The sequence below is a fragment of the Dasypus novemcinctus genome, chromosome 15 (assembly GCF_030445035.2).
Source record: "Dasypus novemcinctus isolate mDasNov1 chromosome 15, mDasNov1.1.hap2, whole genome shotgun sequence".
In the NCBI taxonomy this organism is placed as follows: Eukaryota; Metazoa; Chordata; class Mammalia; order Cingulata; family Dasypodidae; genus Dasypus; species Dasypus novemcinctus.
Window position 1 is genome coordinate 100,674,796 of NC_080687.1, and position 12,722 is coordinate 100,687,517.

General features: G+C 53.6%; 1 long non-coding RNA gene across 1 annotated transcript in view; it reads right to left on the reverse strand.

The window, feature by feature from the left end:
• Positions 1-10,445, reverse strand: part of LOC139436546 (uncharacterized) — a 30,572-nt gene extending 20,127 nt beyond the window's left edge. Inside the window, exon 1 of the long non-coding RNA XR_011645867.1 lies at positions 10,310-10,445. This is a non-coding gene — a long non-coding RNA (uncharacterized lncRNA). The remainder of the gene's footprint in view (positions 1-10,309) is intronic.
• Positions 10,446-12,722: the final 2,277 nt, after the last annotated feature.

The following is a 12,722-nucleotide window of genomic DNA, read 5'->3' on the forward strand; positions in this document are numbered from 1 at the left end:
GCACGGCGCCCACTCCCCCACCCTCCCCCTTTCCCTGGAGTTGTTAGAGCGGTCCGAGGAACAGCCAGAGTCCCTTTCCCCCATGAGGTGGTACATTTGCTTTGAGTCCCCTCTGCGGGGGCTGGCGTTTCCTCGTCGTCACCATGGGCTGTGAGCGCCAGCTGCAGGGTCACCGCACGGGCTGAAGGATTCAGTCGCCTCCCCGGGCGCGGTTTCCCACACCGAGATGGCAGCTGAAGAGGCAGTGCTCTCGGAGAGTGCCGGGTCCTTCTCAGAGTGGCTGCGTTTTCCCTCGACACATCCGCCAGGCATCTGCTTCCCACCTTCAGCTAGGGGAGGGCAGGGAGGGCTACACACTACGGTCCTCTGCTCCCTGGAGGAAGGCAGGGACAAGTAACACAGACCTGGCCAAACTGAGCCACAGCGGAGGGCTCTCAGGACACCACCTGCCCCGCCGGCCAGGGTCCTTCTTCTGCGTTTCCACACGTAGGCGCTCCCTGTCGTCGTGGATCATCTTTGCCTGGGACGGCCTAAACCTGGCGTGGTGTGCCAATGCCCCATCCCCTGGCACGGGGAGGACGGACAAGGCCCCGCAGAAAGACGGCACTGCTGGAGATGAAGCACAGAGGACCCGGGACTTGGCTTTGGATTGTTTTTTGGTGTTGTATTTTTTCAGAATTTATCCATAATTTATTAACAAAATAGAGTGCGATGAGTAGGGTGGTTAGGCAGGAGGGAGGGGTCTCCTGAGCTTAGAGTCTTCTAGGAATACACCTGACATTTCAACGAAACCTCCCTCTCGCTTCCCTCAATGAGAGCACCCGCTTCCCTGCACATCTTGCGTGTCCAGGGCGTTTGGGGCCTTAAATGAAGCACGCTTGCCTTCCTTTGCCAACGTCAAGTGGGCGTCCTTACGTTTTCCCCCTTTTACAAGCACGAAGTGGATTTCCTTTGGTCTTTTTCTTTTTTGATGTGTATATTCATTTTGGTTTTTTGTAATTTTTTTTTTAATTTTTAAAGAAAGTTTTGATGACATAAATGCTACATCAAAAATATAAGAGATCCCCATTGCCCCACTTCCTCCCACTCCCACCGTTCCCCATGTCAATGTCCCTCATTAGTGTGGTGCATTTGTTACAATAGATGAACATATATTGGAGCACTGCCACTAACCATGGACTACCGTTTACATTATAGTTTACACTTTGTCCCACACAGTTTTGTCAAGTCATGACAAAATATAATGGCCTGTATCCGTCATTGCAGTGTCATGCAGGACAGTTCCAGTGTACTGAAAATGCCCTCATATTACAGCTATTCTTCCCTCTCCCTCCCCTCAGAACCTCTGGTGGCCACGGCCTTTGCATCAATGATAAGAGTTCTTCCATTGCTAGAATAACAGTAAGTTCTATAGTAGAATAATTGTAAGTCTACCTTAGACCATTGTTTATTCCCCAATCTTGAGGATTTCTCTTCCATTAGAGAGGGGGCTTGATCCCACGGGGCAGGTGGATGGGACCGTCCTGCTTGCAGTTGCAGACTCTCTGCTCCTTGGGATGGGCGTTGTCCAGCATCATCTCCTTGTTAGTTATCCTGGGTGAGTCCAGTGAACTGGAGAGTAGGTGCTGCAGCTCTGGTAGTTTTGTTTAGTTCTGAAATCCAGTTATCCCCAAGCCATTTTTGTCCTTGTCCTTTCACAGTTATCTAACCAATAAATTCCCCTCCGCGGAGAGCATTCTAGCTGCTTGTGCAAGGTCCCACCCCCAGAAGAGTGCCTCGACCTCATCAGAGGGAGGGTGCGTCTCTAGCCACGGCCTCTCTGTTCGCACATGTTGCCGCTGTGCCCAGGCCCTGCCTGCTCTGTGCTGTGTGCTGCGGCCTGCCTGCAGTGACCCCTCCTCTTCACTCTGCTTAGAGCACTTGTTTTTCATCGCGTGTTATAATAAACATAGCGTTACTATTATTATGGAAATCACATCGAGTTCTGCATTGAGGATTTAATGTATTTGTTTTCTCCACAAAGTGGCAGATCTCTGCAGGATCATTTTTACGTTTTAAAAACATCCCTCTCAGGACTGCCCTGAAATCTGGGCACGTATCGAGTAAATACTTATATTGGGTAAAGAAGACACGATTTTCTGAAGCCCAGAACCTGCCACGCGGCCTTCCGGAGCCGCATCTCGGGGGGTCAAGGCCGGGGGTGGGGGTCATGGAGATGTTTTCATTCTCAGGAGGGGCAGGCGGGGGGCAGAGGCATGGGTGGGAGAGAGCCAGAGAAGAGATGTTTACACAACTTCCCTAAAATAAGAACTGTCTCTGGAGAGTCTCGTTTTCGCTTTCTTCTGGCTGCTGCAGGCCTGAGTGGTTCTGCAGAAGCGGGGAGGGAAAGTGGGGTCAGAGCCGGGGTGGGCGGCTGGCAGCTCAGACGCAGCCCCAGGCCCTGCATGCGGTCTCGTCCTGGCACAGAGGAGGAGGGCTGAGCCTTCTGGGTTTGGATCCTCTTTTGCTTCCACCTCCTTGTAGAGGGAGACAGAGCGGTCAATGTACTTGATACAGGCAAATTCTTTTGAAATGGCTAGTGGTGGAGAAAAGCGGCGCTCACTGGGACACGGAGACTGATTGCAGGCAGGAAGTTTATTGGGAAGCTCTCCCAAAGGAGCGGGTCTGAAGAACAGACTTCAGCCACTCCTGGAAGGGGGCGGATTTGAATTCATACAGAACTTTCCCGGGCGGGGAAATGACAGTAGGTGGCAGGGAGATGAGGGTCCGAGGTAGGTGCAGGGGCCAACAGGGAGCCCTGGAGGTGGAAATTTTCCCTAGTATGGCAAGAGGGCAGTGGGTTAGGGACTTCGGTTTCCTTGGAATGGTGCAGGAGCGGGTGCTCCTTGATCTGCAGGGAGTGAAGGTCTCCAGCTCCCTCTACTCCCGTCTGCGGGGTTTCTGTGTTCCACCTTTGGGAAGCGCCCTGCCCTCAGACACGTCGGCTTTCGGGGAGGGGGCTAGCCTTTCCCCAGCGCATATCAGGGGGAGCTGAGCTGCAGCTTGTTAATCACTGCAAACCCAGAGGGGGACCTCTAACAGCAAGAGCAACAGATACAGTGTAAACTCTCTCCTAATCCCCTGAGCACATATTTGAGAAGTGCAAATAAAGCAAATGGAGCGAATCCCCATTTGAGGTCTGGCTTGGTGGTGTCCTGCAGGAAGGGCAGCAGGTGTGCAAGCCCCCGCGGAGGCGGCTGGGTCAGCCCTGCAAGGGACAGGCGGGCGTCTAATGAGTGCGCGCCCGCCCTCCGAGGAGGGGGAGGGAGGGACTGCCACTGTTTGTTCAAGAGAGCCCCAGAGCTGAGCGCTCTGCCTGGGTTAACGCTTCTGTTTCCGTTAGGGTGCCGGTGCCGTGGAGAAGGCAGATCCACCCTCTGGCAGACGGTTTAGTGCAAGGAGTTAAATCAGCAAAGCTGGTTATATGAGGTGGTGGAGCAGCCCAGACATGGAGGGCCGCAGGGAGCCACCACCTCTCCAGAGGCTGGATGGGCACAGGGAGGGCTGGGCCCCCCACCCAAGAACCAGAGCTGGGGCTCTGGAGGAGGGGCTGGGGGGCCAGTGAGGGGCCCTGTGGCTGCGGCTGCCGGGGGGAGAGGCGATGGGTGTGGTGGGGTGAGCCGCAAGCATGGGGGAGGTTGGGGAGGGGCAGCGTTTGGGCGCTTTGGTCCCGGGGGCGCAGGACTTCCTCCCAGGCTCACAGCCACCGGGGCCACACCCTGCGGTGAAGCTCGCAAGGTGGCGGGGTCCGGGAGCCAGGTGGGCGGTGGGGAGAAGGCCCCACGTCCAGCCTCCCCGCTCCGCGCGCTCCAAGCTCTGCCCCTGGCCAGGAAGGGTCTAGGTGCTTGTTTGTTTTACATTTCCTCTCTCTATAAAAGGTATAAAATCTAAGTTTTAAACTGAGGTTTTGACTGCTGAGAGTCCACGTGCATTTGTGTCTTTCACAATGCTTCCACAGACTTCGGCCTTCACTGCTTCTCTCTGCTGCGAGTTTCAGGCACCTCTTTGGGAAGGCAAAGTAAAAACTTATGGCCTTCCGATCATACCAGGTTCTTTTGGGTTTTCCTTTCCTGTGGTCCAAGACTCAGGCCCATGGTTCAGTTAGGATGGGATGCAAACATGGTCCAAAGGAATTAAGGAAAGGAAAAATACACTGGATACTATTTAAACAGTATTCTAATCTACAGAAATAAAAGCAGAGCTGCGCAGGTTAAAGCGGAAGGGTGGGCTCAGACCCCCCCTTTCTCTTCCCTTCCAGGTCCCTGAAGACCCCGGTGGGACCTGACGGTGCCACAGAGCACAGAAGAGCCCCTACTCACCCCTGAGCTTCATTAGGGAAGAGCCATGGCACCACGCACGGCCAGGAGCACACCATAAGAGACGCTAAAAAAAATAAGTGTGAACAATAGATTTAATTTTTCTAAAAAAACCTACCCCCAGGTATTTCTATGATTTAGTGACATCTGAATTAGAGAGGAATATGGTTTTTCCAAATGTATTTTAGCTGGCTTTGGCTGTGGGGAAGAGGACGATGAAATACAGGGATAGTGGGAAGAGAAAGTGAGTGAGCAAGGATAAAAGTTGAGGAAGGGAGCAGGTCTCATTACATACAATGAAGCGGCTTTCAGAGCAGTATCATGGGGGCAGGAAAGAAAGATGGATGAGAAGTGGGTTCTTAAAAAGTTAGAAAAGGGACAAGGTGAATGAAAATAAGCTAGGAAGAGAAAATGGAATCCTTTTCCCATTTACATCTCTAGCTGTCTAGGTGCTTTCTGCTAGAATGAAGAAAATTGAATTTTGCATTTTTATCTTCTATCTAGTCATCTTATTGAATCCCTTATTAATTTTAATAATTTTAAACTAGTCTCTTGGGTTTTCTAGGCGTACAATCACATCAGCAGCAGAAAAAGAAATAATCTTAGCTCCTTGTTTCCATTCCCATTTTTAAAATTGCGTTTCTTTTTCTCATTACACTTATTAGAACCTCCAACAAGATGCTAAATAGCTATTTGGAGAGAATTAATCATGATTAAGGCCAAAATCTATGAAATACCAAAGAAAATCTATAGTTAGATTCAAAGTCTAGTTCTTTGAAAAATCCTATACAATAGATGAAACCATTGTGATACTCATCAAGGATAAAGAGAACACAGTGAGCCAAAGTAGATAAAAAATTAGGAACAAGAAAGGGAGCATAATAAAAAATACAGGAAGCTTTGAATAATTGGGCAGCTCAACTCAATAGCAAATACTGGTCTTTGAAAGCCTACACAAAAAGAATGATTTCCTAGGAAAATACAAACCTCTCAAATTTATCCCCAAAGAATGGTCATATAGTGACAAAACTATAAAATACTTAAAAAGAAATTTAACAAGGGATGCACAGGATTTCTAAAATCATAATTATATCTACTGAAGGACATAAGCATAGTAAGTGGGAGAGAGAAGGAAAGGTTCAGTAGAAATGTGAATTTTATATCCTCTTTGGAAAGGAATTTGGCAGTACCTATTATATATATATAATAGAACTGGATATATATATAATACATATATATATACCCAACTATATATAAATATATCCTTCTGCCCAGCAATTTAGTCTTAATAAATTATCCCCCAGCTGAAAAACTACCAGGAAGAAAGAACTTATGCCCAAGGATATTTACTGCAGCATTAGTGGCAAACAACCACACCTGCACATAATGTAAATACCCTTCCATGGGAGAATGGTTAAATTAATCACAGTGAGATCACCAGGATCTATGCAACCATTAAAAAGAATGAATTAGCGCAGAAACATTTGAATTGGAGGGGTTTCCATGAAGTGCTATAGTGTGAGAAAAGCAGATATAGGAAAGCGTGCACAAGGTGATTATAAACAATGGTAAAACAAACCCTGTATGTGTCTGTTGGTGTCTGTTGGTGTAGAGCATGGATTGCCTGGAAGGTGATGGGGGGGGACTGATGTGAAATGATGGGGAATGGGGACGTTGCAGAGGTGGAGGTGGAGAAGGAGAAACAATTTAAAGGGTTGCAGGGAAGCAGACGTGGCTCAACTGATAGAGTGTCTGCCTATCACACAGGAGGTCCCGGGTTCAAACCCAGGGCCTCCTGACCCGTGTGGTGAGCTGGCCCACGCGCAGTGCTGCTACGCTCAACAAGTGCCGTTCCACACTGGGGCGCTCCCGTGTAGAGATGCCCTATGCGCAAGGAGTGCGCCCCACAAGGAGAGCCGCCCCGCGTGGAAAAAGCTCAGCCTGCCCAGGAGTGGTGCTGCACACACGGAGAGCTGACACAGCAAGATGACGCAACAAAAAAGAGATGCAGTTTCCAGTGCTGCCCGATAATGCAAAGTGGATGCAGAAGAGCACACAGCAAATGAACAGAAAGCAGACAACAGGGGGAAGAGGAGAGAAATAAATAAAATAAATCTTAAAATAAATAAATAAAAAGTTGCATCAACTAAAAACACCATATGCATAATAAGACCACATTCTATCACTTATGTAAAATTATATAAATGTGCATATGGTAAAGACTGGAGAAAAGTAGAACTGAAGGAAAAGCTCTCAAGTCAGCATCAGGAAGCTAGAGCTGAATGGGCATCATAGAGTTAAGAGATACCTGCAGAACAGGAATCAGACAAAGTCTGATTCACTCACCTTCCACTCAGCAGCCCCTTGCTCTGCCGTGGCGAGAAAGCCTCCCAGAGGGGAGGAGAAGGAAGTAGGGGATTAAGTGGAGTTGACAGGGTCTTTGAGAATTGACTGTCCCCGAAGACTCACACCCTTCCTCATGCTGTGGTCTGGATAGGGAAACCAATCCTTCTAATTCCCTGTAACTAGGCCAGGAAATGAGCCACCTAAGGGTCTGTGTTACTGGATTAATGTCAAAGGAAAACCTCAGCGCTAGGGGCTTTCAATAACAGAAACATTCATTGTCTGGAAAGTCCCATCTGCCCTGGTCAGGCTGTCGGCCAGTAAAACAGGCTCATAAAATGGTGGAATTAATTTTTGAAATGCAAAGCATTTGTCGGCATCATCAGTTGTTATCCATAAAAAGAAAACATCCTAAGAAAATGAAATTGTGTGAGCTGGAGTTGCTGTTGACCTTGATTCTCCTTTGCCAGGCTGTGGCTTCTGTTCTGCAGAGTTCTGCAGCCAAAGCACACCTGAGAAAGGAAGACGTGCTTGGGGATTTGCCGAGAGTTGCCTGGATTAGTCAGTTAATAGTGTTTATTGAGTGGCTCAGGGGATTATGACCGAAAAAGCATCGGTTGGGAATAACATTCCCAGCATCAACTGTTGACTGCCCAAAAGGCCACCAGAAAAGTCTATATACCAAGCAAAGCCAAGTTTATTAGAGCTACTGCCATAAGGGACTACATATTAAGGGGGATATAACAGCTTTCGATTGGTGAGCATGGTAAGACAAGTTGCTCAAACCTACGTTGTTGTTGTTTTTTTTAAGATTTATTTATTACTATTTATTCCAACCCCCCCCCCCATTGTCTGCTCTCTGTGTCCATTTACTCTGTGTTCTTCTGTGTCTGAGGCAGGCAGCACTGGGGATCTGTGTCTCTCTTTGCTGTGTCATCTTGCTGCGTCAGCTCTCCGTGTGTGTGGCACCACTCCTGGGCAGGCTGCGGTTTCACGCAGGGCAGCTCTCCTTGCGCAGGGGCCACTCCTTGCGCAGGGGGCTTCCTTACACAGGGCCATCCCCGTGTGGGCTGGCACTCCTGTGCGCAGCAGCACTTGCGCGTGGGCCAGCTCACCACATGAGCCAGGAGGCCCTGGGTACCAAACCCTCTGACCTCCTACACGGCAGGCAGGTGCTCTGTTGAGCCGCATCTGCTTCCCTCAAACTTAGTTGTGAGGAGTCAGCTGATGGGCTTGCTAAGTTAGCTGTTTTGCTTGGTTCACAATCTTATCTTTCAGGAACAAGTACCCCCTGGAGCAAGTAGCTAAGTTGATTTTGCTTGGTCTGAGTACTGTTTACAGAGTTACACAGAAACTATGTAGGCTTCGATTCTCACCACTTTATTATTTGCGAGCCTAAAAGTTTCAGTAATTGGAAACTTGCCACAGATGGAATCTCATCACCTTAAACACCAAGGTACTACCCAAAATCCTTGCTTGTAGTGGATGGTTTTGTAACTCTGACTTGAAATAAAGGTATAGGGAATATAGAAAACTTTGTATCTGCAGAAAAACTTTTAAGAACTCATGAAAATCATTTAAGATGTCAAGAGTGGAGAGGTTGAGAGGGTTGATTCTAGAGTTAGACTCTTTGGTTTCAATTTCTAGTTCTTCCCTTTACTACCTGTGTGGCTTTGAGTAAGTCACTTAACATCTCTGCTTTCTTTCCCTTATCTTTAAAATGGAAATAATAATTGTACCTTCCTCATAGAGTGTTTTGAGGGTTAAGTGAGTTAATATATGTACAGCACTTAGAACATTGCCTCGCACAATCTAACTGTTCAACAAATGTAAATATTGCTTAATAATTTGATAGTTATTTAAAACTAACACCAAGGTCTTCCATCTGTTGGCTCTTTACCCCAACTCCTCCATCATTTCTTTCTGTTTCACCAGGTTCTGTGGTCATTTGGATTCTTGTCACCTGCATCAATCTCAGTCTCTTCTTTCCAGATCACCCAGTCACTCTTACACGTCACTCTTCTAAACTGTCATCTTTACAGCAAAGGTGAATGATGGGTGCCAGGTGGGAAACTGAACACGGAGGAATAACCTTTGAAGATTAGAAGACTCTTTCTAATCAGAGTTTTGAGTGACCCAAATAGCCTCATGATCCCCAAGTTCTTGTTTGGGGCATAAGGAAAGCAAGTTTCCTATTTGCTTATTTTTATTAAAAAACAAAAAACGAACAAAAACCCTCTTCGTTGTTATGGGATGTGTGCTGGTTTGGCTTGATTTCAGGTGGGACAGAGTCTAGGAGCTGGGATCCTGTGGCTTGGCTGGAAGGGTGAGTGTGTGAGACTTCTCAGCCGCAGCTCCCGCCACACCCAGAGGCGGCCTTCCTCAGGGCGGATGTCCCCTGTCAGGGGACAGCCGCGCCCAGGCCCACCTTCTTCAGAGTCTTGCTGCTCTACGGAAATTTTGTTCTCTTGTAATTTCTTGGCAACTGCCAATTTTAGATGTGCCCATTCGCCTGTTTTTCGGTGTGAGAACTGAGTACACAGATGAGAAATGCCATATCCAGACTTGCCAAGCAAAGGAGAGAGGCCGCCTCTTGCCTTGGCGCTCTCTGAGGAGAGACAGAAGTTTCCCTGGAATTCCCCCGCAGGCAGCACGTCGGGCTGTGTGGACAGAAACGGGTCGGGAGCTCTCTCACACACAGCGCGCCGCGGGGTGGGGTACGGTGGTGGGGTACGGTGGTGGGCTGCTGGAGAGCTGGAATCAGGGCGGCCGCAGGGGCTCCTGCAAACACCCATGCCCCAGGCAGCGCGCTCGATGACGAAACAGTACCTCACTTAACCCCGTAACCCACTGAGGGCGGGGTTACCCTCCCCATTTTACAAACAGAGAGACTGTGGTCTGGACAGCGTGGCCGTCGTCGTCCCCACCAGCACCCCCGTCGCCGCAGTCACTGTGCACGTGACTCTCGGGTGCTTCTCGGGGTGAACGCGGCCAATCCTCCCGCCACCCCCCGAGGCGCGCTCTGCTGCTCTTCCCTCGCCGCAGAGGAGGCGACGAGGAGCACGGCGCGGCGCGCCCGGGTCCCGCCGCTGGCAGCCGCACAGCCGCGGTGCGAGCCCGGGGGGCCGGCGCCAGCGTCAGGGCGCCGAGCCGCAGCTACAGCGTGGCGGCCCCCGGCGGAGGCGGCGCTGCCGAGGCGCGCCCCCGCGCCCCCGCGCCCCCGCCAAGGCAGGCCCGCGCGCCCCCGCGCCCCCGCCAAGGCAGGCCTGCGCGCCCCCGCGCCCCCGCGAACGCAGGCCCCCGCGCGAGCCCCCGCGCCCGCGCGCCCCCCGTGCCCCCGCGCCCCCGCGCCCCCGCCAAGACAAGCCCCCGCGCGAGCCCCCGCGCCCCCGCGCCCCCCGCGCCCCCGCAAAGGCAGGCCCGCGCGCCCCGCGCGCCCCCCGCCAAGGCAGGCCTGCGCGCCCCCCGCGCCCCCGCGAACGCAGGCCCCCGCGCGAGCCCCCGCGCCCGCGCGCCCCCGTGCCCCCGCGCCCCCGCCAAGGCAGGCCCGCGCGCCCCCGCGCCCCCGCGCCCCTCAGACCCGCTCCAGGAAGAACAGAAGGGCAGCTCACATGGGTGCTCGCGGCCCGTCAGGGCGGCCCTGGAGAGAGGAGGCCGGCCAGCGGCGGACAAAGCTCACGTCCCCGTCACAGTGACCTGGAGAGAGGAGGCCGGCCAGCGGCGGACAAAGCTCACGTCCCCGTCACAGTGACCTGGAGAGAGGAGGCCGGCCAGCGGCGGACAAAGCTCACGTCCCCGTCACAGTGACCTGGAGAGAGAGGAGGCCGGCCAGCGGCGGACAAAGCTCACGTCCCCGTCACAGTGACCTGGAGAGAGAGGAGGCCGGCCAGCGGCGGACAAAGCTCACGTCCCCGTCACAGTGACCTGGAGAGAGGAGGCAGGCCAGCGGCGGACAAAGCTCACGTCCCCGTCACAGTGACCTGGAGAGAGGAGGCAGGCCAGCGGCGGACAAAGCTCACATCCCCGTCACAGTGACCTGGAGAGAGGAGGCCGGCCAGTGGCGGGCAAAGCTCACGTCCCCGTCACAGTGACCTGGAGAGAGGAGGCAGGCCAGCGGCGGACAAAGCTCACGTCCCCGTCACAGTGACCTGGAGAGAGGAGGCAGGCCAGTGGCGGACAAAGCTCACGTCCCCGTCACAGTGACCTGGAGAGAGGAGGCCGGCCAGTGGCGGGCAAAGCTCACGTCCCCGTCACAGTGACCTGGAGAGAGAGGAGGGCGGCCAGCGGCGGACAAACTCACGTCCCCGTCACAGTGACCGGGAGAGAGGAGGCCGGCCAGCGGCGGACAAAGCTCACGTCCCCGTCACAGTGACCTGGAGAGAGGAGGCCGGCCAGCGGCGGACAAAGCTCACGTCCCCGTCACAGTGACCGGGAGAGAGGAGGCCGGCCAGCGGCCGACAAAGCTCACGTCCCCGTCACAGTGACCTGGAGAGAGGAGGCCGGCCAGCGGCGGACAAAGCTCACGTCCCCGTCACAGTGACCTGGAGAGAGGAGGCCGGCCTGCGGCGGACAAAGCTCACGTCCCCGTCACAGTGACCTGGAGAGAGGAGGCAGGCCAGTGGCGGACAAAGCTCACGTCCCCGTCACAGTGACCGGGAGAGAGGAGGCCGGCCAGTGGTGGACAAAGCTCACGTCCCCGTCACAGTGACCTGGAGAGAGGAGGCAGGCCAGCGGCCGACAAAGCTCACGTCCCCGTCACAGTGACCTGGAGAGAGGAGGCCGGCCAGCGGCGGACAAAGCTCACGTCCCCGTCACAGTGACCTGGAGAGAGAGGAGGGCGGCCAGCGGCGGACAAAGCTCACGTCCCCGTCACAGTGACCTGGAGAGAGGAGGCCGGCCAGCGGCGGACAAACTCACGTCCCCGTCACAGTGACCTGGAGAGAGAGGAGGCCGGCCAGCGGCAGACAAAGCTCACGTCCCCGTCACAGTGACCTGGAGAGAGGAGGCCGGCCAGCGGCGGACAAACTCACGTCCCCGTCACAGTGACCTGGAGAGAGGAGGCCGGCCAGCGGCGGACAAAGCTCACGTCCCCGTCACAGTGACCTGGAGAGAGGAGGCCGGCCAGCGGCGGACAAAGCTCACGTCCCCGTCACAGTGACCTGGAGAGAGGAGGCCGGCCAGCGGCGGACAAAGCTCACGTCCCCGTCACAGTGACCTGGAGAGAGGAGGCCGGCCAGCGGCGGACAAACTCACGTCCCCGTCACAGTGACCTGGAGAGAGAGGAGGGCGGCCAGCGGGAACAAAGTTCCCGCGTGGCGGCAGAAGCCGCTCTCGACCCCAGGCCGTCTGAGCCAGGAACACGTCCCCAGCTTCCTCTCCCGGGCCCCCATCTGCGGAGCACGTTAGCCGCCTCCTTAGCCTGGTACCTGCAGCCATTCCTCCTTTTGCTGCTCCCCCCCACGCTTCACTGTGCTTCGCAGATGCCGCGTGTTCCACGAGTTGAGATCGCGTTGCAACCCGCATCGAGCAAGCCTGTGGGCGCCATTTCCCAGGAGCGCGCGCTCACGCTCGGGAATTCTCGCCATGTTTCAACCTTTTTCTGCTGGGTGATCTGTGATCAGGAATCTTTGGTATTGCTACAGGAATCGTGTGGGGCGTCACAAACCACGCCCTGGCACGCGGCTCGCTAACCGTTGTGTGTGCTGACGGCGCCACTGACCCGCCCTCCCCCATCCCTCTCCTCTCCCTGGGCCGCCTCATTCCCTGAGACACAGCAATACTGAAACTAGGCCAGTTAATGGCCCCACAGTGGCCTCTCAGTGTCCGAGAGAAAGGAGGACTCACACGTGTTTTTCACTTTAAATCAAAAGCTAGAAATGGAGCTTAGTGAGGAAGGCATGTCAAAAGCTGAGACAGGCCGAAGGCTAGGCCTCGTGGGCCAGTTAGGCCAGCTGTGGAAGCGAAGGAAACGTTCTTGAAGGAAATTAACGGTGCTACCCCACGAATGGTAAGAGAGTGGAACAG